Raw genomic sequence first — 5,203 nt, 5'->3', positions numbered from 1 at the left:
CCTTGGCAAGCTTCTCTGCCAGCTCCTTCAGTGCTCTCACAGGTAGATTCCATCCAGCCCCATAGACTTCTGTGTCCAGGTGGCACAGCAGGTCATTAACTGCTTCCTCCTGGATTATGGGGGAGTTTATTCCACTCACCGTCCCCATCTTCCAGCTCGGGAGGCTGGGTACCTTGGGGATAACTCGTCGGGCCATTAAAGACCGAGGCAAAGAATTGTCCCAGTGAGAGGCGATCACCCAGCTGGGCGGCATCGAGGAGGGTGCTGGGGTGCACTCCCACCTCTTGGCTGCCTTTTCTCCCACCGCCTTTGCAAATCTGCGCCTTGTTTCCTGAACCCCGGGGAGATTGCGCTTGCCCTGTGCTTCGGAGCGCCTGGTGAGGGTGCCAAACATCTCAAGGGTTCGCCAAACCACAAGGCTGCAGCAGACAGTTGTCACCATCTGGTGAGGGTCATAGAATGTTTTGGGTGGGAAGGGACCCCTAGAGGTCATCTAGTCCAACCCCATGACCTTGAGGACATGGCTCTACTGGAGGGAAAGGTGCCCATGCTGCAGCCACTTTGGGGTGGAAGAGATGGCTGCTGAGCAGGTGCCTGCTCCTGGGGCGGGAGGAGCGTGTGGCACCAAGAAGTGGAGGAGGAGAGGGGTGTGGGAGACCGGTCTGGGAACGCTTTGTGCCTTCAAAGCCTCCTTTCAAGGCCTCTCTAGGGACCAGCTGCCACTTGGTGTGATGTTACTGAAAAACACCGCACTCACGTGTGCTGCTGCTTTTTCTTTTCCTGTCTCCTTATCACTTGTAGCTGTAGCGCATCCCCTTATCTGGGCAGGCATTTCAGGAAGCTGCGGCCCTGTGTCTGATCAGCAATATTTCCTGAAATGTTCTGCTGTCTCAAACCAAGGGGGCCAGCCTGACGCTGCTCTGTAAACAACGAACCCACAGAGCCGTCAAATGTCAAAGCACTCAAGGCTGCGGAGCCGGCAGCTTTTCCTAAAGGCCTTCGCAGAACAGCCAGGCATCGAAAGCCACGAAGTTATCTAAGGCCTGCAACATCTACATTCACTTTATAGATAAACGCTGTCTTTTCCCATTCGGAATGTAATAATTTTTTTTCGGGGAAATGGTACTTCTCTCCCATTCCTCAGAGAAAACAGAAATAAAAATTAAATACTGTTTCCGCCACCTTGCCGCAAAACTTGCAGCAGCCCATTACTACTTGGTGACCTAATAGAGGCAGTTTTCCTTTAGTTCTACTCATAAAAGCTGATCAAGATTTTGGCAAGTAACATCCCATCCTTTCCTCTGCTGGGCAGCTGTAAATGTAATTCCAGTTTTCCAATGTATGTTTTCCCCTGCCGCCAGAAGGTCACCTTGGCATTTTCCAGTGGCGGTAGGCTACCTTTTCCCTTTACACAGAGCCAGCTCTGCCCTGGCATTCACAAGATCCATGAAGTCTCTTGCTATCCTTACAGGTGGGTGTCATGAGGACAGAGCCAGACTCTTCCCAGTGGTGCCCAGCGCCAGGACAAGGGGCCATGGGCACAAACTGAAGCAGAAGAGGTTCCAGTTGAGCGTGAGGAAGAACTTCTTGACTTGGAGGGTGCCCGAGCCCTGGCCCAGGCTGCCCAGGGGGCCTGTGGAGTCTCCTTCTCTGGAGATCTTCAACCCCCGCCTGGACGCTGTCCTGTGCCCCCTGCTCTGGGTGAGCCTGCTTGGGCAGGGGGGTGGCACTGGGTGAGCTCCGGAGGGCCCTGCCAACCCCTGCCAGTCTGGGATTCTGTGATTCTTCCACCTACGAGGACCGGGTGTTTGCCTCAAGGGCTGGCATTCAGCCCTCAGCATGTCTCATGAGAGCTGCTCAGAAAAAAGTTCTCACCCCGTAGCAGCCCAGCCCAGGAACTCCTGTCAGTCTCTGCAGTTAGAAAGGAGAACGTCTGCCAGGAAGGACATCTGGTCTGGAGATACCATTCAGCCTCCACTTCCCCCATTACCAAGGGCTTTTTGCTGCAAACTCTCTCTTCCTCTCAACTTTCATACCTCATCTGTGGGCGTAAATTTGAAAAACTCAGCAGAAATTCAAGTGAGCCGGTGCATCGCATGCAGAAAAAAACTTGCAGGGCTTGTGTTCATGGGATTGTTACTCTTCTTTACCTCACTGTGAAAGCTGCTGACCTCTGAAGGATGGCGGTGGCAGCGCTGTCGTCAGCGAGGCCGCAAAATTCTGCGTTCTGTTTTGGAGGTGCTGGGGTGACGTCAGCCCCACGCAGGAGAAAGATGGCGGTGTGGCGGAAAGGCAGCGTCACGCAGCCAGCCCAGCCCTTTCTGCATCGCCACGCTAAGGCGCTCCCCAGCCCTCTTTCACACGTGGTCAACAACTCTTAGAAAATCAGCATTGTTTAAACATTAAAGGCTCCCTTTAAAAATTCAGCAGCAAAGCTCACCTGGTTTTTAGAGCCATATTTAAAGCGGCGTGGAAGCGTATTTCCACTCTCTAGAACTGGGCTTTGGTCCAGCCCGCGTCACTGAGCAGAGCTGGGAGAAGGCGGAGGCTCTGCAGCCTCCAGCGCTGGGAACAGACAGGCCAGTCCACTCTACAGCAGTGACCAGGGCTAGCTTTCACCTCTGCTACCTCTCCATCTCTGTAGAGAAACCTTTTAGCACTTCACTTAGCCCTGCTTCGTGAAAGCTGAGCAAAAGTTGCGCCTGTTGTTTTGAGAGCCAGCACAAGTTAAAATATTGAGGCTTTTCACAGAAAACGCAGATCAGCAGCACATCGTGCCACACCGTTCGCCAGGTCCTTCCGTGCCAGCAGGTTGCGCCCCATATCCTACAGGTCCCTAGGGCTTTGCTTTCCCCAGGCAGATCCGAGAAGCTGATGCTCTCAGTCCCATTTTTTTTCTGGTGCAAACCCGAGATGACACGTGCTGCCCAAGGTCACACAGTGCGGTGGCAGAGATCACCGGCAGAGATGAAACGGGAGATCTAATGAGCTCTCGTCCAGCACATTTACAGCAGATTCAGTTACCTTCCCCATCAGGCTGCAGATAAACACCGTGCTAATGGCTCTGCGCTACATCCACTCTTCAAGCTAATGCCTAGGTGGCTACCTGCCCAACCTGCCCTTTCTCTGCAGTGGTTCAAACCGTTGGATAGTCACATCTGCGGGAGTTTCATTTCCCTGGGAAAGAGGTCTCCCAGCCTCTGACCCACCGACCGTGCAGACCTGCATTTCTGCTTTGCATAAGAGAAATACAAAATAAAACTATTGTGTCAGTGATATTTAACCCCCGAAGCTTCCAGGCCAGCAGCTGACCACACTGATGCTCTTTAAATGCATCTTTACGAGTTTTTCACCTGCAATGTGTTGAACATGGCCTATCATGTCCATTTGCGGGGACTGTTTGCAGTTTCCCCTGTGGCTCCTAAAATACTTTCCATTTTCCACCTTATGCACTCAGGATACCAGGCAGGACTCATTTTCATCAGAAATACTCCTCCTCCTCCTCATTTCTGCTCAGTCGTACCGGGATCCTCTTAGATACAGCACATTGCAAGAACACAACCTTACAATACTGCAAATGAAGACAGAATTCAGCTTTTTGCAAGAGCGCTAGACAGGCCCCGCGTAAATAAAATGCAGCCTGCTAAAATGACATATTCCGTGACTTCTCTTTCTGTGCTTTTTGTTCCTTTGTGCGGTTCCCTTTTTGCCCCTTGGTAGCTCTGCGAGGGGCCGTCACCCCGTGACTTGCTGGGTTCTGCTAAATTCCACTTGCCTGGGAGTAAAGCCTGACACAGGTTTGTTATTCTGGGTCACTGGCACCAACATCAGCTCCAGGAGCACAACTCTCCTCGTCTCTTAGCTTTCAACGTTGCTCTGAAAAGGTAGCGGTTGGTAACAACGCTATTAATAGAGGGTGGAAAGTTTTCTGTGCTTGAAGCAAAGGCAAAAGGAACATGATAAATTCAAAGAAAATAATGGAACCTGGCTAAGTTAAATATGACTGCTTTGGAAAGCGCACAACGCTTGGTCCCCACTCGACGCAAGGATTGCCTGTGGCTGACAGGAACCTGGAGGATTTCTTTTGCAAAGAGGTTGCCAGTAAGCTGAGAGCACAGGACTGTCTGGGCTTTTCAAAAGGCTGATACCCTGACAGCTCTTTCGCTCGCCGACAGCTCGGGGTACACAGAATATAGCGGCCCTGGGCCAGCATCGTGCTGTCTCCACCCTTTGCCGTGCGTTAGCATCAACTGCGCGGTGTTTGCGCTTTGCCTCATCCAAGCCCTCACCCACGGGGATACTTCTATACAAAATCTTCTATCTTGGGACATTAAAATACAAAACACTTGACTGTGGAAGCAGCATCAAGTTTATTCTCTTTCGGAGCATGTAACTCATCCCTGCTGGGATGGGACTGGGCGGTGCCCTTCCAGCACTCAGGGAAGCGGGGTTCAATACTCGGATTTTGAGAAAATGGCATGATTCTTGGTAGCAAAACTCCTGTTGACTTCTACCAGGTTAAAGTTTGGCCTAAATGGTTCTGTTTTCCCCATAAGCCGTCCCTTTTCTACTAGGTTTCTCAGGTGCCGTTGGGTGTGTAATGACACGGCACGGCTGAAGACCTGCTACTTCCCAAAACCTTGTTCGTAGCGTTCTCTGGCAAGCGTGGTGAGCAGTGGCTGGAGACATCTCCCTAGGACACAACCGCCGGCCAAGTGCTTTTGACGACACGCTGCTGGGAGCAGACTGGTACACTAACCATACATATTGCCATACTAACCCCGGGGGAACGAGAGCTGTTTGGCCAGAGACAGGGGAGATCAAACTGGCGAGACTGGATTTTGCTCTGTGCACCTCCTACCTGTCTTCTTGCAGCTTTGCCCTGTCTATGTAACACACAAGATGAGAACAAAGCCATAGGTCTAAACCCACAAGTAACACCAGTATTTACTGTCATTCCATCAAAACAGAGCTATTAACCATAGCGTATCCCAAGATCAATATTTTATGGAAGTACCTCCTTCCTGGGAATATTCCTTGTGAGTGGCCCAAAGAGTTTTGTTTCCTTTTTAAAGAAGTCCTTTAATTTATATTCCGAGGCATGCATTCAAAGGATTTAATTTACCCTGAGCTATGAGGTTAAGTTTAACCAAAATTTCAGACTGGTTATTTATATGCCTGTGAAGCTCCACCACCCAGTTAC

This window comes from Egretta garzetta, unplaced genomic scaffold, assembly GCF_000687185.1.
Source record: "Egretta garzetta isolate BGI_Z169 unplaced genomic scaffold, ASM68718v1 scaffold140, whole genome shotgun sequence".
Classification (NCBI taxonomy): domain Eukaryota; kingdom Metazoa; phylum Chordata; class Aves; order Pelecaniformes; family Ardeidae; genus Egretta; species Egretta garzetta.
Note: the sequence above shows the minus strand (reverse complement) of the source record.